Genomic DNA, 26,555 nt, shown 5'->3' on the forward strand with positions numbered 1-26,555 from the left:
TGGGGAGAAAGAACCCAGGGAGACAGAGAGGTCTCATTCCAGCTCTCACTTAGGGGTGTGATCTTGCAAAGAAACCCTTTGAACCTGTTGAAACCTCCTGTTGTTCTATCCAATAGAGGAAGTGGACTGGTAAGAGCAGTAATTAACAAGAGCAGCAACGGTTGCCAGAGCCTCTTCACAGTATGGTTGGCACAATCAAATGAGATATCTGTTGGAGAGCACTTTTGGCTATATGATGGTGTATAGATACTGCTGCTGCTGCTGCTAAGTCACTTCAGTCGTGTCCGACTCTGTGCGACCCCATGGACTGCATCCTACCAGGCTCCTCCATCCGTGGGATTTTCCAGGCAAGAGTACTGGAGTGGGGTGCCATTGCCTTCTCTGGTATAGATACTAGTTTTTCCTATTACTATTACCTTGTCATTATTACTATTACCTTGTTGCTATTATTGTCTTTTTATTTGTGCTTACGTTTACCACCAACCAAAAATGGTCCCACCTTTCCAGAGTAGATGGAGGGTAGGATGATTGAGTGCTCCTGAGCCAAGCTCAGGAGTCTAACCTTTTAAGATCATACGGGGAGCTTAGACTTTGGGACCTGAAAGTAGTTTTAATTGGGAAATCTCTTAGATTTACTTTCAAGAAAGATATTTTTGACTGAAGAGGGAGAAGATATGGAGGGGGGTGGGGTAGATTATAAATAGGCTTAGGGAGGAAACAGAAATTGAAGAGTAGAAGCTACCCAGGATATATAGATCATTGTTAATTTATCCCTCCAAATGCAAAATTTTTCATTTTTAAAACTAGTCATTTTGTTCTATTTGTTATGAGCATTTTTAGCTTGAAAGTCTCTGTTACATATGACTTAAAGATAATCCTTTCTTTAAAAACTATATTATATTAAGGCTTTTACCTAGTTATGGAGTTAATTCTCAGCTCATTTACCTACTTTTAAGTGAGTATTTTCATTTGAGTTTGAAAGAATTCATACTAAAGTATTAACAATACCTTGTGGTGCACTTAGGTTCTCTGATTAGAGGAGGCAGCAGACAAACCGTAACCCCTGCAAAAAATGTAACCGCCTTTCCAATATCAGCTTCATTATGATTCAGGAAATTCAGTTCTTTAGGTATTATGCGATCTAAATTGGTGGTAGGCATCTTCACAGCACATATTATGAAGCACACACTGGAATTCTATTCCTCAGCCTTTTTCCCCCCCTCTAGATTTCAGGTGCTTACATCAAGTTTGATTCTGCTTTCAAGGAAAAGAAAGTCTGGACTTTGGGGAGTTAGAAACAGCTGGGTTTGAATATCAGTTTTGCCTCTTATCAGCTGTGTGACCTTGTCCAAGTTCACTGACTTCTGTGACCCTTGGACTCTTCCATAAAACAGGGATGCTGTTGCCCGTGTCATCTCATGCGGTGGTTGTGAGGATCGAGTACAGAGTATATTGTGATACCAGGTTGTAGAAGGTCTTCAGTACATTTTAACTACACTGCTCCTCACTCCCTACCCCACAGTGCTTTTTCTACAATTTTTCCTACCATTCCTTACTTTAAAATGGAGAGTTTTTTCTAGGGTGGCAGGAGGAACTAACTTTTGCTCTTTGTTGGATCTTTTCAGCATTAACTTTGAACACAAAGAGGCCATCAATTTAATTTTCGATAAGTTGGACATCAGATCAAATCAGATCAGTCGCTCAGTCGTGTCCGACTCTTTGTGACCCCATGAATCACAGCATGCCAGGCCTCCCTGTCCATCACCAACTCCCGGAGTTCACTCAGACTCACGTCCATCGAGTCAGTGATGCCATCCAGCCATCTCATCCTCTGTTGTCCCCTTCTCCTCTTGCCCCCAATCCCTCCCAGCATCAGAGTCTTTCCCAATGAGTCAACTCTTTGCATGAGGTGGCCAAAGTACTGGAGTTTCAGCTTTAGCATCATTCCTTCCAAAGAAATCCCAGGGCTGATCTCCTTCAGAATGGACTGGTTGGATCTCCTTGCAGTCCAAGGGACTCTCAAGAGTCTTCTCCAACACCACAGTTCAAAAGCATCAATTCTTCAGCACTCAGTCTTCTTCACAGTCCAACTCTCACATCCATACATGACCACAGGAAAAACCATAGCCTTGACTAGATGAGCCTTTGTTGGCAAAGTAATATCTCTGCTTTTGAATATGCTATCTAGGTTGGTCATAACTTTCCTTCCAAGGAGTAAGCGTCTTTTAATTTCATGGCTGCAGTCACAGGGTCACATACCATAACTTCAGTTTCCTCTAACGGTAGCACTGGTCTCCATTTCCTCATAATTTTGCCCATTCAAGGTAAGAAGGTCATTTTTAGGTGAATGCATTCTTCTCTCATGGAAAATCTTAGTCTTTCCGATTTCTTCTTCTTTTCTATCAGGCATCTGGGTATCAGAGTGCAGTGTGGACTCTGCAGCCTCCAGACCTTGGTGGAGGGGCAGCAGCTGGCTCCCCAGCTGCCCCCGTTCTCCCTGCCTCCTCTGAGATGGCTCATCCTGCCTGATCTTTTGGCATCAGCCCCTGCCATGCATCTGCTCCTGATGTGTCTCTGATCTGATCTTAGCACAATCAGTACCTGAAGCTCCTTCTCCTCTGACTTTGCCATCCCTTTGGCTTTCTCCTCATGCTGTTTTCTCGCTGAGATTCCACCATACTTGCCTGAAAGCCTGGCTTTAGCCTATGCACAGCTGTTGCTGCAAATTCTCTGTCACTGGCTACCCGGATAGGATAGCGCATTGGCCCACTGCTTAACTCCATCCCCTCCTGCCCCTCCATGAGCCTTTCAAGGGCCCATGGCAATTCTCAGCTCTCCTCCACACCTTGCTGGTGCCCACAGGGACTGGTATGGAGGGAAGTGGGAGTGGCTAGTTCTCTCTGCCTGAATGTGGCATTTCTGCTCCGTTGCAGCCTTCTTGATTTGGCCCTGGAACCACTGGGAGTTTCAGTTGACCAGGGACCATCCTCTGCTTTTGGATGCTGGGTATTTTTAGAGTTCCTGTCCATTCTCCTGGGGTGTTGATCTCAGTGGGCAAAATCTACCAGACTCATTGTGGATTTTTATTCCAAGTCCTTCAAGCTAGCTTTGATATTTAAAGCACATCTTTGGAGTCCAGGGAAAGTACCTCCTTTAGGTAACAAAGGCAAAAATCAGTGTTTTCATGACCTGTTTTAAAACAAGGCTACTTAAAATCTAAGATGGCAATGGCTTCTTCTTACTGCCTGGGCCTGCTCTCTTCTTTAAGCAGTGAATGCCTCAGCTGAGTAAAGGACTTTGAAGTAATAAGAATTGCCAGGGATGATGCATATTTAGGATTATATTTCAAAATATTATTCTGTTACCTGAAAAAGTAATATTCTTTTATTTTCTATTTTGCATTTAGTTTCTTTATGCCCTGCTTTTCAGTCCAAGAATTTGTACATCAGATATTCATTGTACAGCCCTTGTATTCAAGACTAAGTTTTATCTTCATAAAACCTGAGACTTCTCTTTTTATAATCCATTTACAATTTTTGTCTCTTAAAGCTTTTGTTTCTTATAACTTCTACATTTCATGATTATTCATTTCCAATTGATGTCAACTCTGCTGAATAGTAATACTTTAAACTGCATTAACTTTCCTTCCTATTCCTATGTGTTTTGATTCTTATTTCTCTAAAATAAATGTATCATTTATCATAAGATGATTCCAGAGGGTAATAGTCTCATTTTCTAGTCTTAGCCGTCTCTACCAATTATAGATCCTCAATGATATGCTTTATTTAATTATTAGAGGCTGGAGAGATGCAGTTTTTCAAACAGCTCTCTGTTCTCTTGTGGCTGATGAGAGTTCTAATACACCAGTGGGAGTACAGGTCCCTGCTCTTTGTAGAAAGCAAAAGTGCTAAGTGGTTTCACTTAAATTATTAACAAAATACGCAGGTCAAGCATGCAGACTTTTGCCCTGCTTTCCCCATTTCTCTGCTCTTAAAAGCACTATTGTAATGTTGCACAAAAGGCACTCATACATGCTCTGCTGCTGCTGTTGCTGCTAAGTCGCTTCAGTCGTGTCCGACTCTGTGCGAACCCATAGATGGCAGCCAACCAGGCTCCCCCGTCCCTGGGATTCTCCAGGCAAGAACACTGGAGTGGGTTGCCATTTCCTTCTCCAATGCATGAAAGTGAAAAGTGAAGGTGAAGCCGCTGAGTCTTGTCCGACTCTTAGCGATCCCATGGACTGCAGCCCACCAGGCTCCTCCATCCATGGGACTTTCCAGGCAAGAATGCTGGAGTGGGGTGCCATTGCCTTCTCCGATACATGCTCTAACTTGACTCAATTTGTTGGAATGTGTTGGAGAGCTAACATTTGGTAACTGCATTTTTTCTGCTCATACATGCAGGCACACTGGAGTGATCAGTTTCTCTAATCAGGTGATAATAATAGACAGCTTTACCATCTTTGAGCCAGGTGCCAGGCATTATGTTACTCACTTCTTTGCAGGCATCATCTTGTTTAATCTTCACAGTCCCATAAAATAAATACCCATTTTGCAGATGGAAATTTAGAGAAGTTGACCGAAGTCATGCATCTGGAAGGTGAAAGTTAAAGTGTTGGTCACTTAGTCACGCCTGACTCTTTGTAACCCTATGGACTGTAGCTTGCCAGACTCCTCTGTCCATGGAATTCTCCAGGCAAGACTACTGGAATGGGTTGCCATTCCTGTCTCCAGGGAATCTTCTTGACCCAAGGATTGAACTCGGGTCTCCCGCATTGCAGGGAGATTCTTTAGCGTCTGAGCCACCAAGCCCAAACCAGGTCTGCCCTTTTCCCCATCCTGTAATACAGCATTTGTATGGGGACATCTTTGAGAGTGAAATGGGATACAGTTGCTATTTTTAGTTGGATGAAAGTTACAAATCAGAGCTTTTGTGTGCAGACTAGGACGTAAGTTTACCCTGACTATAAGCCCTTTTGGTTGGGAGCGTTCAATCATTGAGACAGTAAAGGAAGACTCTGGGGTCCTTTCCCCAAGATTGGAAACCCTGGATTTAATCAGATTCAGTTTTTACTCCAAGGAGGCAGTTTTCCATGAATGTGTCCACTGATGCCATACTGTGTAAGTACAGTCAGGGCTATACCCCCATTTCCCTTTATTTGTGTTTATTTGAGTTTCCGTTTGTTTGTTCAACAGATATTTGCTGAGCATTTACCATGGGTTGGGTATTTTGATGGGTCGTGGGAGAATGAAGATGAAAAGACATGGTCCATGCCCTCAAGGAATTTATAACCTAGTGTGGAAAAAAAGCCAGCAATGAAACAGAGCAGGGTGAGCAGAGATCTGAGTGGGGAGGGGGGATGCATGGATTCACTGGGACCATGACTGGAGGAGTCTGTCTGGGCAGATAAGGGGAACCCCTGAAGGAGAGGGACACGATGGGGTTTTCTGTGGAGAAAGGTTGGGAGGGGCAGAGACCAGAGGGACAGGATGAACATCAAGTTACAGTTTCAGTCATCCCAGTGAGAGATGATAGGGGCTGTGGCCGTGAGGATGGAGTGGAGAGAACAGCAATGAATAAGGCAAAGAGGGTAGAGTACACGTAACGTGCGTGGGGGAGAGGGAAAGACCCTTCCTCCCAGTTTTAGTCTCTTACCTCGCTTATGTGTTTGTCTTCCTCATTTCTGGAGCCGGAATCCAGGAGTTCTTTAGGTATGAACTTCGCAGAGAATGGCAGAGGAGGACAATTAGGTAAAGCAGCTCAGATTTCTTGTCAGTGGAGCAGAGATGATAACCCTCCCACCCCACACGGCTGTTGGGGAGCCAGAAGAGGAGCATAAAGAAGGGGCTTCTGAAACTAAGAAGCAAAACGTAAACAGAATCCTATTATTATAATTAATATTAATGATCACAATTCCAGACTTATCTTAAAATGATGATGGTGGTGGTCACGGTAGGTAATACTTTAAAGTAAAGTGAAGCCACTCAGTCGTGGCCGACTCTTCGCGACCCCATGGACTGTAGCATACCAGGCTCCTCCGTCCGTGGGATTTTCCAGGCAAGAGTACTGGAGGGGGGTGCCATTGCCTTCTCCAGGAGATCTTCCTGACCCAGGGATTGAACCCGGGTCTCCGACATTGTAGGCAGATGCTTTACCGTCTGAGCCACAGGGACGTCAGTTAATACTTTATTTGACGCTTAATACATTCCATGGACAGAGGAGCCCAGTATTCTTGCCTGGAGAATCCCATGGACAGAGGAGCCTGGCAGCCTACAGTCCATGGGGTCTCAAAGAGTCAAACATGACTGAGCGACTGAGCACACACGCGTTCCTGACACTGTTCTCAAGGTTTGAGATGTATTGACTAATTTCATTCTCACAGTGACTTCACTTTACAAAGACAGAGGCACAGAGAGGTTGGGCAGTGATTCAAGGAATCAAGTGAATCATCACCCATTTAATGGCCTAAAATAGGTTTTGGTTCAGGTCTACTGGATCCTCTTACTTCTTTTTCTCCTGTACCATCCTCATCAGATCCCAAGTACAATTGCATCCCGTTGTCCTCTGGCGATCTTGGAGATGTCCTGCCCATGTGCCCTGCCCTGGCTGCCAGCATTCCAGATATAGTTTACATTCTCACTTAATATTAGTCTTGTGTTGACTCAGGTGCTTGAATGTCTATTTTGATAAAGGTGTGGTCCTTGAAGCGAAGGCAGATTGCTTACACAGGGGGTGTAGGGGATGGGGTCCAAGGCTTAGGTCTCTGGTGGGTGTCTCACGATGAGGTTCAATACCTGTTCTTCCCATGTGACCCCAGAGGAGCGAAATGGTGCCTCTGCATGTGATGGGGGGTGTAAGATGAGGAGGAAAGGACGAGGCGGGTAAGAAAAGGAACAAGTGCACAGGAAAGAGAAGACTACAGAGAGGAAGACAAGGAAAAAGTGAAATAATGGGAGCTTGAATTAGGAATTAGATGCTGTCTCTCTGACTCAGTGGATGAATGAATGAAAGGACAAAATTTTAAGTGCCTGCTGTGTACCAGGCATGCTCGGGCCTTGCCTTATCTCCATTCCATCCTGGCGACGACTCTACCCTTTATTGAAGAAAATACAGTCCGACCATCTTATTTCTAACAGCCCACAGCCACACACCGCAGTGTCAATGTTTTCTTCTGGCTGGGTCCCAGGGTTCTTGAGGAGACGACTGGGCTGGGAATTTTCAAGCTGCTCAGCCTTCCACAGCTTCGTGCCTGACTGTTTCTCCTTCCTTTGTGAAATTGTCTGTGGGTTTCATGCCTGCAGTCCTTAGATCCTTTTAACAAGACCTTCAGAAGCTGTAAAGCTCAACAGTGCATGTGATGAGGAAAGGCAGGAAAGGCAGTAAAGGCAGTAAACTGAACATTCTCCATCCCTATCAGGTCCTGTGAAGGAAAGAGTGTGAATAATGGGTTAAATAGAGCTCTTAAGTTATAAAAGTCACAGTTATAGATGCGTGTAATTTTTAGCACAGAGATTTATTAATTTGCATTCAGATCATTAGAGCCAATTAGCAGCTTCAGCTTCTTCAGCAGTGCCTTAAGTCTTTTACCCTTTACTTCCCCTGTGAACCCCAGATCACATCTTCACAGACTAAGGCTTAAAACTCCCCTCTGATGTTAGTGTCCAGAAAAAAATGAATCTCTACACTGCTGCCCCCTGATTACCGAGGGTAACTATACCCAGAAGCTGCTTCTTCTCTTTCTTTCTTGTTCAATCCACAGGGCCTTTTTCTTTAACTCTATTTACTGTTCATCAAAGAGTCCATTTGTAGCAATACCTGCAGGAATTAATAAGTGAAGGGAAAATAAGTGAAAACTCCCTTTGGTCCTCCTTTTCCCACTCAGTCGAACACATGTAATTTTCAGGAAAGGAAAAGAACATAAGAATAACAGAAATTCTGCTTGAAAACCGGTCTTCTAATGTGGAGCCACAGGTAAAATCTAGAGATTTCTTCATTCATCTCACCACTTACTTGGATACTGTATCTGTAGGGAACACATATAAATGAACCTTGAGAAGCATTAACAAAAGTCTGCTTAATTTTAAAAACTCTACCTATGGAGTGGTACAGGTCAGTTAAAAGTCTGCCTGTGGAATGGTACAGTGCAACATTCTTTTGGGATTCGTTTCGCTAATCTTCAGCTACTATAAATTGGTTGCTTTCGCTCTATTCCAATTACATTATAAACTCGGAAGCAATAGACTCTGTGTTCCTTACTGCTACGACTCATTGAATCCTTATAAAAAATTTAAAAATTAGTCCAGGAATCCACCGTGCCCCACCCTGATTGTCTTTATCTGTGGTTATTGCTGCAGCCTCTCTGGTTCCCATTCCCAAGTGGTTGAGAATGGATCAGGATCTCCCAGCAGTGGTGTTGATCAATGTGTGCACTGACCGGTGAACTTGGCGTCAAGGCACTTTACCTTCACTGCATCCTCAGCTTTGTCATGGTGCATTAATTTCGGATCACCTGTTAATTTCCTGTCAGGTTAATTAACATGGCTGTTTCTGACCTTCTCTATGCCAAAGCTTTTACCTGCCCCCCACTTCCCTTCCTCTTAGCAGATGATCCCATCAAGCCCAACTCTAGAAAATGTGAGATTCTCAGGGTTCATCTGCTCCCTCCCTGGCACCCTCATTTGCTCTTAATTACCCCCATCCTTCACTCCTTCCTAATTTGGCCTGGCTAACCATCCCCTGGCCCTTGTTTACTGCTCCAGCTGCATCTTTTGCAAATACACTCCCTTTTGTCTCCCCTGTAGTGTGAACCATCTGCATTTCTTCAAGTAAACCTTGGGGGATGCACCTCCACCTACTGTGAGCAGACATCTCAACCTTTGCTTATCCGTTTCACTTCCTCATCTGAATGTAGCTCTGAGATCTGGGTTTTATATATGCCTCCCACAGGCTCCCAAATCTCTGGGCATATCTTGATCATAGCACTGATCACACCATATTCCAATAGCCTGGAAACGATCTTATCTTGTCTTATACTGCTGCGTCTAGAGTAGTACCTGATACATAAACATCAAGAAATGTGCAATCAAAGTTGAACAATGAAAAGAAGAAATTAATGAGTGAATGTTGTAACAAGTTGCCATTCAATCCATTGTGTCTTGAGAGTGACTCAACTTTATTGCTGTCTTTGTCAGCCCTTCTTCATGTTCAATTTTCTTTAGCTCAGTCTTTTATTTATTTTCGGGGAGGCGGTTTGGTTCAGTGGTTTCACGTATTGTCTTTCCACAACCTTGTTTTGGAGCCCATGTGGCTTAGTTTGCTAGTTGTGTGTCCAGATTTCCTAGTCTCTGTGCCTCATTTACCTGTAAATGAAGGGGCTTCCCAGGTGGCGCTAGTAGTAAAAAACCCGTCTGCCAATGCAGAAGTAAGAGACCCAGGTTCAATCCCTGGGTTGGCAAGAACCCCTGGAGGAGGGCATGGCAACCTTCGCCAGTCTTCTTGCCTGGAGAATCCCATGGACAAAGGAGCCTGGCGGTCTACAGTCTGTAGGGTCATGAAGAGTTGGACACGACTGAAGCAACTTAGCACAGCACAGCACAGCATACCTATAAATGAAAGATAGTAGTAACATTCGTTTCATAAGGCTGGGCTGTGAATTAATTGAGATGTTTCCTGTGTAGCCCTTACTGCTTAGGACATAGTAAATGGTAATTATATATGAGTTGTTTTAATTATTTCTAGCCTCTACTTTTACATTTTTTTCTATTTTTGTGAACTATTTCAAATATGCAAGTAGAATAGAGATTGATGTAACAAACACCCATGCACCCACTACCAGCTTGAGCAAGAAATCAATCAAAATCTGTAAAAGCCACCTCAGAACCCTTTCCTATTTCAACTTTTCCTCTCTCCTTTCCTTTTCTTCTTTCTTCCTCCATCCCAAAGATAACTGCTGACCAAATTTGATGTTTATCATTTGTGCATTTATTTTTACACATCGACTGTGTAGCTAGGAATAATGAACAGAGCATGGGTCCAGTGCATTGTCCAGCTTATCTCTCTACCTTTAGTTACCTGCCTTTCCTAATGCAGCCCTCAAATCAGTAAGTCATATTATTTCTAGAGTTATCATCCCCAGATACAAATCGGTTTCTGTAAATCATTCACCTTTCTTTCTTTTTCTTTCTTTCCTCCCTCCCTCCCTTCCTTCCTTCCCTTCTTTCTAAGACTTTGTGTTTTCAGGACAGTTTGAATTTGCAACAAAACTTTGAATTTACAACAAAGATTTCCCAAATATCCCCATTCCCAAGTATGCATAGCTTCCCCCATTATTAGCATTAGTCACCAAATTGGTCCTTTTTTTAAATGTTAACCAAGGATGAACCTACATTGAACATCACAATCACTCCAAGTCCGTAGTTGACCTTAGGGTTCACTTGTGCTGTCATACATCCTGTAGGTTTAGACAAATGTATAATGGCATGTATTCATCATTATAGTATCACACAGAGTATTTTCACTGCCCGGAAAATCCTCTGGACTCTGCCCACTCATCTCTCTTTCCCTGTCCCTAGAAGAAATCACTCATCTTCTTATTGTCCCCATTGTTTTACCTTTTCCAAGTGTCCTATGGTTGGAGTCAGAGGCTGCAATATGTAGCCTTTTCCAGCTGGCTTCTTTCAATTAATTATATCCATTTGAGGTTTTCCCATGTCTTTTCCTAGAGTAATAGCTCATGTCTTTTTAGTGCTGAATAATACGCCATTCTCTAATGTATCACGGGTTATTTATCCAACCACCTCCTGAAGGACATCTTGGTCACTTCCGGGTTTGGGCAACAATGAGTAACACTGCTATGTGCGGATTTTTGTGTGGATACCGATAACTTTTATTTGGTCAAATACCGAGGAGTGCAATTGCTGGTTTAGATGGTTAAGAATATGTTTAGTTTTTGTAAGAAACTACCAAACTGTTTTCCAAAGTGACTGTATTATTTTGTATTCCCTTCAGCAATGTGAGGGGCTTCCCAGGTGGTTCAGTGGTAAAGAATCTGCCTGCCAATGCAGGAGACACGGGTTCTATCCCTGGGTTGGAAAGATTCCCTGGAGAAGGAAGTGGCAACCCACTCCAGTATTCTTGTTAGGAAAATTCCATGGACAGAACAGCCTGGCGGACTCCAGGCCATGGATTCACAAAGAATCAGACACGACTGAGCATGCGCGCATGCACGCAGCCTCCTATCACTCCACATCCCCGTGTTGTCAGTGTGCTGAATTTTCGCCATTCTGATTGGCGTATAGTGCTCACAATCTATTCTTAAATCCCTATTACGTATATTCTCATCTCCTACAAGCTGTTGTTCAAATGCCACCTTCTCAGTGAAGCCTTCCCAGAACATTCTAAAATGGCAACATCCCACTCCTCTTCCCGTCTTCATTTTTCCTCCACAATACTTTTCCATTATTCTTTTCTTAAAAATTTTTGTTGAAATATAGTTGATTTACAATGTTGTGTTAATTTCCGGTGTACAGCAAAGTGAGTGAGTTATACATACACACGTATCTACTTTTTAAAGGCTCGTTTCCCATATATGTCATTGTTTAGTCGCTCAGTGATGTCTGACTCTTTGTGACCCCACGAAGTGTGTTCTGCAAGGCTCCTCTGTCCATGGGATTCTCCAGGCAAGAATACTGGAGTGGGTTTCCATTTCCTACTCTAGGATACATTATTACAGAGTAGAATTCCCAGTAGATCCTTATTAGTTGTCTGTTTTATGTAGTAGTGTGTATGAAGGGCTTTCCTGGTGGCTTACTGGTAAAGAATCTGCCTGCTATGCAGGAGATGCAGGTGAGACCCCTGGGTTGGGAAGATCCCCTGGAGAAGGAAAATGACAACCCACTCCAGTATTCTTGCTTGGGAAACCCCGTGGATAGAGGAGCCTGGTGGGCTATAGTGCAGGGGGTGGCAAAGAGTCAGACACAACTTAGCAACTGAACTACAAATGTGTATATGTCAATCCTGATCTCCTAATTTATTCCTCCCCACCCCTCTTTCCCTCTTGGTAACCATAAGTTTGTTTTCTGCCTCTGTGACTATGTTTTTGTTTTGTGAATAGGTTCATTTGTACGATTTTTTTTAAAGATTCTATAAATAAGTGATATCATATGATATTTGTCTTGGTCTGATTTACTTCACTCAGTATGCCAATCTCTGAGCCCATTTATGTCACTGTAAATGGCATTATTCCATTCCTTTTTTATGACTGAGTAATGTTCAATTGTCAGAGAAGGCAATGGCACCCCACTCCAGCGTACTTGCCTGGAGAATCCCAGGGACAGGGGAGCCTGGTGGGCTGCGGTCTATGGGGTCGCACAGAGTCGGACACGACTAAAGTGACTTAGCAGCAGCAATGTTCCGTTGTATATATGTATCACATCTTCTTTATCCATTCTTCTGTCATTGGACCTTTAGGGTTGCTTCCATGTCCCTGATGTTGTAAATAGCACTGCAATGAACACTGGCATGTACTTATCCTTTCAAATTCTTGTTTTCTCCAGTTATATGCCCGGTAGGATTGCTGGATCATATGATAGCTCTACTTTTAGTTTTTTAAGGAACTTCCATACCGTTCTCCATAATGGCTGTGCCAATCCAAAGACTTTGTACTCAGTGACATACTATGTATTTGTTCTTATTTATCTCTCCAATTACTTTGTATATTTCTCTAATTATGTAAGCCCTGTGAGGTCAGGAATTTTTTTCTTCCTGTTTTCTGCTGTTTCCCTACTGTCTAAAACAGAGTCTGTACATAGTTGGTGCTCTATAATGTTTGTTTAATGAATGTTGAATATATAGAATACGGTCCCAACTCTTCAACTTGGATTTCAAATTTATCTTATTTCCACCCTCTCCAGGGTCACTCCCCACCCTAACACCATCAGTCCAATTTGCTCTACATCCTCTCCTGTCCCAGACCTTGGTTCAAGCTGTTTCCTGTGTCTAGGCTACCTCTTTCTCCTACTCATTTCTGCCTAACAGAGCTTCTCTTCCCTTCAGGCTTAGTTCAAATCCTACCTCCTCCAAGGAGCATTTTCAGATTTCCCCAGTTGAAATGAATCTCTCCTTCTCCCAGGCCAGGTCAGTGCTTTCTTCCTCTCTTACAACTTGCTTCATGGTCTTCCTCGTTTCAGATTTATTTAGCTATGTGTGTCTTGCAGGAATGTGCAGAGCAGGAATCCCTGCATTCCCATCACGCTTCATGGTACTCGGCATGGTGCTCTGCCCATCTGCTCAGTGGGGGCTCACTTCATCTTGTTTAGTCAGTGAACCTGAGTGAGACAAGAGACGTTAGAAAGGCTATCATACCCCTTTGAAAAAAGTTCTGAGCTCTCATTTAATAACTATTTGACAAAGTGACATTCTAGATGACAAAGCACTTGGGAAACTTTAAGCTCTTCTTTAGTTAAGATGGTGATACTTTGCTGTAATTCTCTGAATATTTTCATAATGTTGGCCCACAGTGCAGAGTAATCAAATTACTTTAATTCCACATCATTTCTCTCATTTGTCAGCCATTGTTCCTGTTGTTATCTTTTTACTTAATTTACTATATTTTTTTCATTTAAAATTAATTTGTAAGCATAGTCTCACTTCATTTTCTAATTCAGCTGACTTTCTGTCAGATCTGTTTTATGTGTGGGTTCAAAGGGAAGAATGAATCTGTGGGGGTGTATGTGGAATGTCATTTTCTGCTTCACAGACTAGGAAAGGCACTTCCATCATAAAAATGTGCAAATTAGAGAACTTCCAGAAACATAAGTCTGTGTTCTGTGAACAGTAATGCAAAATACGAGGGAGTGTGTAATTTACTTTTGATTTTGGCTATAGCCACTTTTGTAGAGAAAATCACTGGCTATGGCTTTATTTAATAGAATAGAATAGAATCTTAAAGCTGAGTGAGACCTTAGAAATCCCTAGTCCAGAATTTCTTCATCTTCTCAGAACTAGTGCACCCTTTTTTGACGAATATTTAGTGACAGTGCCTTATTGGCTTAGGCTTAATAAACATCACCAACAATATAACCAACACAAAAATTTTAAAAAATCAATATAACAGCCTGATTGAAATATCAAAGAAAATAAAAAATGTATCTAATAAAATTAAATATTTATATATGCATATGAAATTATATATATGAAATTTATATATAAAAGTATGTTTATAATAAAAATTCTACGAGTACATATACATGTATCAGTATCAATATATAATTCCTTAAGCATGACTCTTCTAGAAACATATGAAGTAGTCAGATGATTGTACCTGTACATAGAGTGTATCGCGAGTGCAATAGCCAGGAATGCCTTTGGATACAGGTGTGTTGAACTGGCAACTCAAATACCATAGTGTATGATTTTCCCAGATGGTGAACTATAATTTTAAAGATGTTCAAAGTGAAGCACCTTCACTCATCCATATAAGTCACCCACACAGACTGTCGTTGCATTCCTAGAGAAATCAGTGTATATTAAAATAGCACAAAACAAATGTGGAGAAGGAATTACCATGTAGGCTCAGATTGTTATACAAAGAATTTATCAAATGTCTGGTGGAACATTTGGAAAACCATGAAGAACACAGAACAGGTTTCCTCTAGTGGAATTATTCCACTCTTTACAACTTGTGACTGACCCTGCCCGCCCCCGCCACAAGCCCGTAAGAGTGGTCAGCAGTCATTGTGACCCCACCCCACTGTAAATGTGCAGTCACTCCCTAGCAGCTCATGCCATGCAGATGCAAATCTCTAGTCTAGTTCTACCACCTTCTACAGGACTTTGAAAACCAGAAAGTTTCAGTGACCTGAGACTGGTCACATATCTAGTAAAGTTTTATGAGGGTCATGAGCTGCTTGACAGCTTTGCTGAGTCTGTAGCTACTGTGTCTATCAGAGCTATTGTCAGAAATATCTAAACAGATCTTAATTATGAGAAAATGTGAAATCAGACTGCCTAGAATTTTAACCTGCCACTTACAATGTTTGGGCAAGTGATCTGTGCTAGTTAAATTGTTTGAGCCTCGGTTTCTTCAATAGTAAACCGTAGGTAATAATAGAACCTGACTATAGCGTTGTTCTGAGGATTCGCAGAAAGTGTGTATAAAGTGCTTGCTATCAAGTAAACATTTGGCAAAGGATGGCCATGATGATGGTGATGACAATGAAAACGAAAAAGAATTTTACTTGAGATAAAAATTCCTTATCCTTGACTTTTTTCCTAACTTAACTAACATTTTTTGTATTTAAGCAGCAAGATTGCCTAGCCTGGTTTTTATTTCTTTTCAATCCTTATTATCATTCTTACAGATTTCTTTAAATGCTCATCCTTTTCCTTTTAGCTAATACTATAATTTAAATTACCCAGCCCTTGAAATCTTTCCTTCACTGACACAGTAGAGATTTGCATATGTGACTTTAAATGAAATTGTAGTAATAAAATCCTATTTACATTGGTAGAAAATAAATATCTAAATTTTATCTCCCCACTGTCTCCCTTCACTTTTGCAGAGGCCGTATTCCCAGAACTTAGCTGCTATAATGGTTTCTTTAGTAGCACACAAATTTTATATGTTAATCTCTCAGCAGTTTTTTCAGTTAAGTTCATTTTTATGCTTGGCAGGATTAGGGTAGTCTAGGAAAATTAAGTTTTCTTTTCTTGTTACTTTTCCTGTTTAATTTGTAACCGGTTAAAACACCACAGTATGATGGATGATTGACCCTAGTAAAGCTGCAAAGTTAAGGGATAATTGGCAGACTTTGGTAAAGCAATGAAGTCTTCCACTCCCCCTCAACAGCCCTTAAGACAACTTCATTATTAAAATGTACATACTAGCAAAATTCTGAATGTGTGTGGAATTTGATTACTGACTAAGTAGCACCAATGCCAGCGTTTTATTTTTACTGTGGATGTGTAATGTTTGTAAAGCAGCCTGTGGAGTGGGTGAATCCTGGCACTCACGGAGGAGTGTACGTGGAAATGGGATTTTGCAGCCAGCTAACTACCTCCCTATCACTTCCTGTTCACTTAACAGGAGCACATACCTGCACACCTCCCATTGTCCAGTCCAATCCAGAATCATTCCTAGAAATTGAGCTCAATTTACATACTTTGCTTGTGAAAATTCAGTCCTTCCTGGTAATGACAAACCAGGATATGAGCCAGTTAAATTGTTAAGAAGTGAAGGCTGCATTCTGTAACTATGTGGATATTACTAACTTTATTTTGAGAGTGAGATGGGTTCATGAGATGATGAATGAATAAGACAAGGTGATCTCAGACCCAAGGATGCCTTGTTCTTTCATTTATTCAATCAATCATTGCATAATTTTACAGATGTTTTGTTGAATCCCTGCTCTGTGTGAGGCACTGCTCAGCTCAGTGCAGGGAATATATAAGGTATACATGGTCCTGACCTCATGTGTCAGGACCTTAGTACCAATTCTGTGTCTTAGTATCAATTTTGACTTTGATGTTAGCGTACAGACAAAGTATACATGCAAGAAGTGTAAATATTCTTAGAATGTAAATATAATGAGCAGCTCATGGAATGTCAGTCATCTTAAGTTTAAAAATTTAGATTCCTAGACAAATATAAAAGAGCCAGCATTGTGGTGCATGAACTGTATATCCATGGAAGCAATGTATAATCATAAAATTCTTGTCAACAGACATTAGGTAAAAAAAACACTATGTAAATGAACTGGGTATTTGTGGATAAGACCCAAGCCCTGGCCTTGAGGAACAATTGTACGTTCTATTAAAAAAGACACTGGGTATATTTTCTTCCGGCTTGGTACCTTAAGAGTAATTGCTCTCAGTTTTTACCTTTGCCATCCATCAGATGATCAAAACTTTAAAATTTTCTAAGAGAATAGCTGATGAACATGTATCTTGAAATAGCATATATCTCCCCTGGATCACATGCTGATGAGAAGAAATGTCCTTCAAGAATCATAAGTGACTTTTCCTTGCAGAATCTGTTTTTGCCTAGAAGAGAGTCAGGAAAGATTTCACTGCATCTTTTGACAGTGGTGTTATAATGTAGAGAAATGTAATTGAATATTTCAATGGAAAACCCAGCTGCAATGATCTGTACAGTCAGTATGATATAAATTATCATGCCATTATCAACACCATCTTCCATTTATAAAACTAGAGGAAATACATGAGCACCATAAAAATCCTTTTACCATCAAAAGAATTTTATATTCATGACATTGCTCTGAAAGCAAACACAAGATTTTTAAAGAGATCTTTATTTTGCAGAGGAATCATAGCACCAGGGACTTATGATAAGCTGGAAGAAACACAAACTATATATTAATTTGGACTATTAGGGAGAGATTTTAATGTTCAGGAGGTAAGTAGTCACCAGATTTCTTCTAGATGGATATTCCATAGTCAAATTATGTACTGATGGATGAAAGATAGAAAGTAAAATTGAGAAAGTCAGCTTATGAGACCTATACCAGATACAGAGTATCATGATACAATCAAGCCTCAAAGTACTCCAGCAGTCTAAATGTCTGACTCTGACTCCTAGACATCTTTGGAATTAACATTTGGGTTTTAAATCCATTTTGCCAGCATTTCGTGTCACATTTTCTTGTCCAAAGATGATGCAATAAATAGCACCTTTCATTGCCACCTCCTTATCTGGAGGTTAATTGGATTTCCCTCCTCGTAATCTGGGCAGACTTGTCAGTGCTTTGGCTAGTAGGGTATGCCAGAATTAACACTATGTGGTTTCCAAGATGGGTCATAAAAATTAGTACAGCTTCCCCCTCATTTATTGGATACTTGAGCTGAAAACTAACAAGTCTGATTACCCTGAGACAACCACCTTGTGAGGAAGCCAAGACATCTCTAGATGCTCTGAACAGTGGTCCTTGTCTTTGAGTCATATCAGCCCAGACAGCAGAGATGATCAAGGAAGAAGGGATCTACTGAAAAAAAAAATCAGTGATAAGATAAACTCAATATTATAATGCAAAGCATTATTAACTGCAAAGACCAGGGCAAAGGCTTTTTTCTCTCTGGAGAAGCAGAATTTTTTGAAAACATTGGAGGAAAAATTTGCATATTTATGGTAGACATAATTATATCACCCACCATTTAAAAACACCAGGTGGTTTATATATATTCCTGATATAGGTTGGTGCCTGTGTTCTCTTACATAGTAGACGCAGCACTTCAGTTAAGATTTTTAGGGAGAAACAGTACAAACCAACTTGGGCTGGTTAACCAGAAAAGGATTTTATGATAAGAATATTAGATAACTCAAAGAATTGTGATGGAGGCTGGAGCCTAACCATAAGAGGAGTTGACTTTGAGCTTACGGGAACTATACTAAAACCATGCCTGATGAGTAAACTGCAGCTGCTTCTGCTGCCCCCTGACAACCAGGGGGATCCCCTGGGCTGGCTTCCCCTGATTGTGGATGCCTCTGCTGCCATCAAAGCTAGCACAATGGCCTCCTCCCAGAGCTCATCCCCTCAAGTTGCTTGTTTCCAAACCAGAGTCAGGAGTACAGACTGGCTGGCAAAACCTTGTCCAAGCACCTGCTTCCTAGCTGCGAGGAAGCTCTGGGAACTTGACTTTACTGGATTCAGATAAAATGATAAAATCAATCCATTAGGCTGCAGATTTCCCAAACATAATGAGAGTGTTTGGAAGGTGCTGGTCAGCTTAAAATCATGATGGTTATGTATGAAATGGAATACATTAGAACACAAATAGAGGTCTTGCTGCCTACAGCTCAGAAGATTGCATCATTCTAATGGCGCCAAAAAGCAAAACTAGAAACAGCTGATGAGTGTTCAGGTCTGCCTGAAGACTAGGGTGTTAAATTTTATAGCAATGTACGTAGGTCAAGAAAAATCCCTTGCTCTAACACATCGTTCAATCTTACTTTAATTTCAAGTCTCTCTTAGCAAAACCCCTACCTGGCATAATGTGGAAATAGGGAGAAATATTACATGAAGAAGTGAAATAGATGAGCTTAACTCTAGCCTTTACACTTGAGGATGGGGATCGGGGTCCCCTGCCCATCAGTATCTGTCTCTTGACGAAGTGTGATCCTGAGAACAAATGATGATGATGATGATGGTGCCAGTGCTTATTGAGTACTTACCACTTGCCAGGAACTCTTTTAAGTACCTTATAGTTATTCATTCATTTAATACCTTATAACAACCTGTGAGGCAGGTGACTTTATTGATTTTACAGATTGAAAACCTGGATGGCACAGAGGGGCCAGGTAGTTAATAAGTGGTGGTGCTGGCATGTGGACCCAGGCAGTCTGACTCTAGATCTGCTTTCTTAAACCTTAATCAATAGGGATTTTACATGGTATCTTCGTGGTTGTGCTTTTGCCCCTTGTCAAAATAGATGCCAAGAGTATGTAATGTTTATATATTAGCTACAAGGAAAAATAGAAAGTGTTCTAAAACAGTTATCACAGGTTTTCATAAGGAGGTCATTTTTGAAAAAAGAGAAAAAAGCATGGAGTTATGACATTGTCTCATCCTTCAACAGTCTGCCTTCCAGACCCTACTGCCCAGCAAACCATCCTTCCACCACCTATGACCATTCGAGCTTTGGCTTTCTAACCTTGCACCTTGTTTAATCATCACACCAGTGCTGAGAAAATGGTCATTATACTTGCATTTTGCACATTAAAAAAAAAATGAGTCTCAGAAGGTTAAGTGTTGTGGTTAAGATCACACAAACCATAAATGGTAAAAACCAGATTTTGAATACAAACCCTACATTCTCCACTGCTGGGTACACTCTACTGTTAAGGATCTCAATGAAATGCAGTAGTTCAGCACAGCTAAACAAGGTCAAAAAGCAATAATGTCAAGGACACCAGATTGAAGTGTGGTCTTTGGAAATGGAGTGACTCCTCATGAAATGGCAACATATGAAGCCATGACTATAAGTCCTGACATTTATGAAGAGTTTGCATCTGTTGGTCAAGTACCCATCTTTCCAGTCTGACAGCACTTGTCAATGATGCTGTGAGAAGCATGAACCCAATCACTGTCTCTTTTTCCTCTGCGTACGTATGCCCAAGTTTGGCTAGCCTTACATGAGAAATAACTTCTGTAGTTTCATCAAATACATTTGGTGAGACCAAGAATGAGTAGAACACATCAATATCAAAACTGAAGAAATCAGCTAATATCTGAGTAACAGTTATATTAGCTACGCTGGTATTCTGTCTTTACATCAAGAAATTATTTGTGAAGGAACGGCATTGCCCTCTAAAAGATTAAGATTAAAAATAAAACTTTGGGATCTGCTATACCTGATTTTGCCAAACATTTCTCCAACCTGTTTTTGTCAGATCCGGTCCATTTCCTGAGGTAAAATTGCATTTACAAGTTTGCACCCTATATAGTAATACTTCTATGAGTTAAAAGGTACTTAAAAGTGCCTTCCTTCAGCTACACCTGGGGTCCTGGAGTTTAGCAAACATGTGCGTATTTGCATTCTCTCATCCAATATTTATTTCTGTCATATACTTACCAGATTTCTTCTCCAGCTGGGGACTCCAAGGAACTTTAGAGCAATGGTTCTTATATTAAGCTTTGCTGCCCAGGGAACATTTGTCATTGTCTAGAGATACTTTTGGTGGTCACAACTGGGAATGTGCTGCTGGCATCCCATGGGTAGAGGTCAGTGAAAAGTGAAGTGTTAGTTGCTCAGTTATGTCCAACCTTTGTTCAAGGAATTCTCCAGGCAAAATGGGTTGCCATTCCTTTCTCCAGGGGATCTTTCTGACCCAGAGTTCGAACCTGAGTTTCCTGCATTGCAGGCAGATTCTTAACTGTCTGAGCCACCAGGGAAGTGCAGGGTAGAGGTCAGGGATTGTGCTAAACATTGTGCAGTACCATGGACAGCACCCACATCCTCAGTTCAGTTCAGTTCAGTGGCTCAGTCGTGTCCGACTCTTTGTGACCCCATGAATCGCAGCACGCCAGGCCTCCCTGTCCATCACCAACTCCCGGAGTTCACTCAAACTCATGTCCATCAAGTCGGTGATGCCATCCAGCCATCTCATCCTCTGTTGTCCCCTTCTCCTCCTGCCCCCAATCCCTCCCAGCATCAGAGTCTTTTCCAATGAGTCAGCTCTTCACATGAGGTGGCCAAAGTACTGGAGTTTCAGCTTCAACATCAGTCCTTCCAATGAACACCCAGGGCTGATCTCCTTTAGAATGGACTGGTTGGATCTCCTTGCAGTCCAAGGGTCTCTCAAGAGTCTTCTCCAACACCACAGTTCAAAAGCACAGTTCAAAAGCACCCACATCCTAACAACAGAGAATTATTTACCTACAATATCAATAGTGCGGAGGTTGAGTGTTCTGCCGAGGTGTCTATCTTTGGATCCTTTCTGATCTGTATGTCTGTCTCTCTTTAGGCACAGTCCCAGAATCTGGATTTAGTGCAAAGGGAAAATAATAGCCCTTGCATTCCCAAACACTGTTTGATAATACTTGGAAGGTTTTGGTCTGTATGTTTAGAAAATGCCTGAGTTTAGGGCCTTCCTTGTTTTCCAGAATTGTTACCAATGGCTCTGAGTCTCCAAGTCGATCATCCTATGTGTTATTTCTGTATTTAATCCTTAGTTGGCACTTGTCTTCAGTGTGTGTCTGTCACTGCTCATTCCACTCATCTCTGCCATTTTCTTTGCCATTTATGTTCATCAGCTTGACTTCTTATCTCTAATCTGAAACATGTTATGGCTTCATCAGCCAGATGATTTATATCTTAAAAAGATTAAATAAGGTCATCTGCAACAGACTATTTGTGGTTAACTCCCTTTCATTTAGGGAAATTATACACTTTTCCTTCCTTCTCGTTTGTAGTTTTGAAACAGTTTTCTTCCCTTGACAAAACATTTTATCAATTACCATGCAATTCAGTTGGAAAAGTGTGTCCAACGGTTCTCCTTGGCCACAAACTGATGTCAATCTTTTAAAGAATTCTAGATCAGTGAAATGGCATTTCCCCTGACAGAAACCACAGTTGCCTTTCCACTCAGCAGTTGTGCTTGCTAATACGGTAAGAAATTGATTCAATTAAATATTGAGTATCTGTTGTGTACAGGTCAGTATGCCAGGCTGTCAGGGGATACAACATGAATAAGACATAGCCTTTGCTAAACAGTGTAAAACCTAGTTAGGATGATAAGATATGTACATAAATAACTGTAATATGCTATAGAAATAGATGTACATATACAAGAGATATAGTAGAGTCTCCATGGTATGTCTGAAGCATCAGACTTGTGCAATGCCTGCTGGTCATACATGAAAGTTCAAGTTACTGATCTAGGTCTCAGGATCCCATATTCCATGTTAGAATCATACTGGAAACCTTCCAGACTCCTCACTTCAGGATAATTTTGTAAATGACAAGTGGTACCTTTTGGCCCAGTGTTTCATCCTGAAATTCCTTAGCCCTTTAAGGTATATTACAACCACTCCTGGTAATTTACATATGTCCAGGGTGTCAGATAGACTCATAGCATCACATATTCTGAACACTAATTTGACCTCTCTGCTTTAAAAGATGATTTTAGCTTTCTGATCTCCATAATAACTGCCAAAGACAGGACTCGAATGAAATTTTGTTTAATTTCTGTGTGTGTTAGTTTCACCATTTCAAGGGTAGATGATTGCCCTCTCTTCCCTCCACCTCAGTTACATTCGCTTGACTTTTCTCTACTTGAGGTGGCGTGGCTTAAACCTGTAAGGTTTGGTGTCAAATATATTTGCATTGAAATCCCTGCTATAATTTTGTGTCTCTGGGGATAACTTCTCTAAATTCACGGAAGAGTGATTTCTTCATCTGTATGGACAGGATGATAACATCTACTTTTCATAGTTTTGAGAAGATTCATTAAGATGACATATAAAGTGCTTGCCAAAAAATGCTTCAGTGAGTCTTCTCCCCAACTGTTTATCTTCCTCACTTGGATAATATATCTAAAAGGAACTCTCTCCTTCTCTCTCTCAGCTTCTGTGGCTTCTGTTCCTTTACAACTTACCAGCACAGATTTTCCTCCCCATCCCTTCCTGGTCATTCTGATCAATAACATACATTTTCCCACATGTCTTTAGAAAAGTTATGTTTAGTGTAAAGTGTTAACTAATTCCATACTTTACCGTTGCTCTCCTCTGAATGCTTGTGATTCCTCAAATTCACCTGTTGAAATTCTGCATGTATTCCTACAGTGGAATTTTGTTTCCTGTTTATCAATCTTTTTTGACATCAGCGTGGTTCATTGAGTACCTGCTGTTTGCAAAGCAATGTGCTAGGTGCCTTAAATTAATTATCTAACAACTCTACAAAATGTTGTGAAGTATCTCTGTCATGAATAAAGTTCTTTAGAGTTTTCTAAAGAGATAACACTATATGTATCAATTATTTTCAAAGAATGGGCTTTAATAATTTTGTTTTTAATGTATATTGAACATGGTGGTGGTGGTTTAGTCACCAAGTTGTGTCTGACTCTTATATGACTCCATGGACTATAGCCTGCCAGGCTCCTCTGTCTATTGGATTTCCCAGGCAAGAATACTGGAGTGTGTTGCCATTTCCTTCTCCAGGGAATTTTCTCAATCCAAGGATCAAACCCACATCACCTGCATTGGCAGGTGGCTTGTTTACTGCTGATCCACCATAGAAGGAAGCTCCATATACTAAACATAGACAAGATAATTTTATATATATATATATATATATATGGTATAAAAAACAGAATACCTTATTTGTAAGGTATAAATAACAAAAGCCACCAAACAGTTTAAGAAAACAAACAGGTGAATTAAAAAAATTATTGAGACATGGTTGATTAAATGTTGTGATAGTTTCACATGTATAACAAAGTGATTCATATTCGTATATATAATATATTCTTTTTTGTATTCTGTCCCATTATAGGTTATTAGAAGATACTGAATATAATTCCCTGTGCTATACATTAGGTCTTTGTTGGTTATCTATTTTATATATAGTAGTGCATATATTTTATTTCCATACTCCTTATTTATCTTACCCCCTACCCTTCCCCTTTTGGTAACCATAAGTGTGTTTTCTGTATCTTTGAGTCTATTTTCTTTTGTAAATAAATTCATTTGTATCATTTTTTTTAAGGATTCACATATAAGGGATATCATTCGGTATTTATTTTTCTGTGTCTAACACTTAACTTAGTATGATGCTCTCTAGTTCTATCCATGTTGCTGCAAATGGCATTATTTCATTCTCTGTGGCTGAGCAGTGTTCCATTGTGTATATGTACCACATCTTGTTTATCCATTCATCTACTGATGGACATTTAGGTTACTTCCATGTCTTGGCTATTGTAAATAGTGCTGCTATGAACGTTGGGGTACATTCATCTTTTCAAATTATGGTTTTCTGTAGTCTATGCCCAGGAGTGGGTTTGCTGAGTCATATGGTAGCTCTGTTTTTAGGTTTTTAGATGGAACTCCATGTTGTTGTCCATAATGGCTGCACCACTTTACATTCTCACCAACAGTGTAAAAGGCTCCCTGTATTGCATACTGTCTCCAGCATTTATTATTTGTAACCTTTTGGACGATGGACATTCTGACTGGTGTGAGGTGATACGTCATGGTAGTTTTGATTTGCATTTCTCTAATAATTAGCAGTTGATCTTTTCATGTAACTGCTGCTGCTGCTGCTAAGTCGCTTCAGTCGTGTCCAACTCTGTGCGACCCCATAGACGGAAGCCCACCAGGCTCCCCCGTCCCTGGGATTCTCCAAGCAACAACTGTATTTAAAAGCTCCTGTGTGCCCTTTGCCTACTCCAGCCCTTCCCAAGGAAAACCTCTAAATGGTTAAACTTTATATGGTTAAATTTATAATGAAAACAATGATGCTAATTCAGTGTTTGAAGCTTTTCTGATATTTGGTCATTTCAGTTAAGGGGCAGCAGTATCTGTCTTGGAAGGTCAAATTCTGGTCATGGGTTTTTAATGCATAATATGAAGTAACTGCCTTTTCTTTTCCCAATGATTTAGGAGGAGCAGTTTTTTCTCTCATTTCTTATAGATATTTTTCATATGGCTTTGCTGCTGCTGCTAAGTCACTTCAGTCGTGTCCGACTGTGCAACCCCGTAGACGGCAGCCCACCAGGGTCCCCCGACCCTGGGATTCTCCAGGCAAGAACGCTGGAGTGGGTTGCCATTGCCTTCTCCAATGCATGAAAGTGAAAAGTAAAAGTGAAGTTGCTCAGTCATGTCCGACTCTTAGCAACCCCATGGACTGCAGCCTACCAAGCTCCTCCGTCCATGGGATTTTTCCAGGCAAGAGTACTGGAGTGGGGTGCCATTGCCTTCTCCTCATATGGCTTTAGGTTATTTCATATGTTTTTTTTTTCTGAGTGCAATGCTGTCAGAAAAGCCACCAAGTTAGAAGTCTACTTGGGGCAGCAAATAAAGTCAGCACCCCAGGGGGAGGGGGCTTCTGATAGAAGACCCAGCAAAGGAAGTCCTGGAGTCCTTATTCTGTTCTTGCTTTACAAAGATCCCTAAGCAAAAGCTATGGTGTTCATTTAAATTTGCTTCTGCAAGCTGACAGAAAGAAATGGGGAGTTATACAGTGAAGAAAAAGATTAGATTTAGGTTAAAGAGAAAACTGAGATAGGGAAAGGCAGAAATAGGAAAACTGCTGAAGAAAGAAAAGATGATTATCCGGGAATATATAGAAAGAAAAGCATAAAGATATGCCTAGTGTTTTGTTTTGAATCTTAGAATCTGGGGAAGAAAACTTCATTTTTTTTACTCTGAAGAATACAAAAAGAGAGAGAAATCAAGTGATCAATTGATAAAAAGATGTGAGTGAGTGGATGGATGGGCAAATGGATGGATGGGTGGGTGGATGTATGGATCGATGGATGGATGGGTAGATGAACAGATACAGTATAGACTATGTTGCTAACTACTGTAGATTGAATGTTTGTATCTTCTCCAAATTCATGTGTTGAAATCCTTAACCTCCAAGATGGCAGTATTGAGAAATAGGACCATTGGGAGGTTATTTAGGTAATGAAGGTAGAACCCTCGTGAATGGGATTGGGGCTCTTATATATAAGGCCTAAGAGATCCTCCATCCCTTCTGCCTTGTGAAGACAGAGCATACAGGTGCCATCTGTAAACCAGGAGGTAGGCTCTCACTAGACACCAGAGCTGCCTGGGCCAGATCTTGGACTTTGCAGCCTCCACAACAGTGAGGAAAACATTTGTATTGTTTATAAGTCATCCAGCCTGTGGTACTTTGTCATAGCAGCCTGAAAGGACTAAGACCTTTTAAAACTCTATGTACCGAGGTAGTGAGATCCCTTTACAGCTAGGAATGAAGACATCTCTGCCATGCAGAAAAGCTACAGCAAAGACCTGCTGCTCTAGCCTGGGTGGGAGGGGGGTTTGGGGGAGAATGGAAGCGTGTATATGTGCAGCTGAGTC

The 26,555-nt window shown here is 41.0% G+C and overlaps 1 protein-coding gene and 1 long non-coding RNA gene across 2 annotated transcripts in view; one reads left to right on the plus strand and one right to left on the minus strand.

Moving 5' to 3' along the window:
* Positions 1-26,555, plus strand: part of GRIP1 (glutamate receptor interacting protein 1) — a 754,369-nt gene that overhangs the window by 192,504 nt on the left and 535,310 nt on the right. The window lies entirely within an intron of this gene.
* Positions 7,303-8,589, minus strand: LOC147371887 (uncharacterized). The gene is made up of 3 exons (XR_015163823.1): positions 8,463-8,589; positions 7,718-7,815; positions 7,303-7,420 (listed from the first exon to the last, which is right to left on the minus strand). It is a non-coding gene; the product is annotated as an uncharacterized LOC147371887 (long non-coding RNA).

This window comes from Bos grunniens, chromosome 5, assembly GCF_055505025.1.
Source record: "Bos grunniens cultivar Pamir isolate PY7600 chromosome 5, Bosgru_T2T1.0, whole genome shotgun sequence".
Lineage (NCBI taxonomy): Eukaryota > Metazoa > Chordata > Mammalia > Artiodactyla > Bovidae > Bos > Bos grunniens.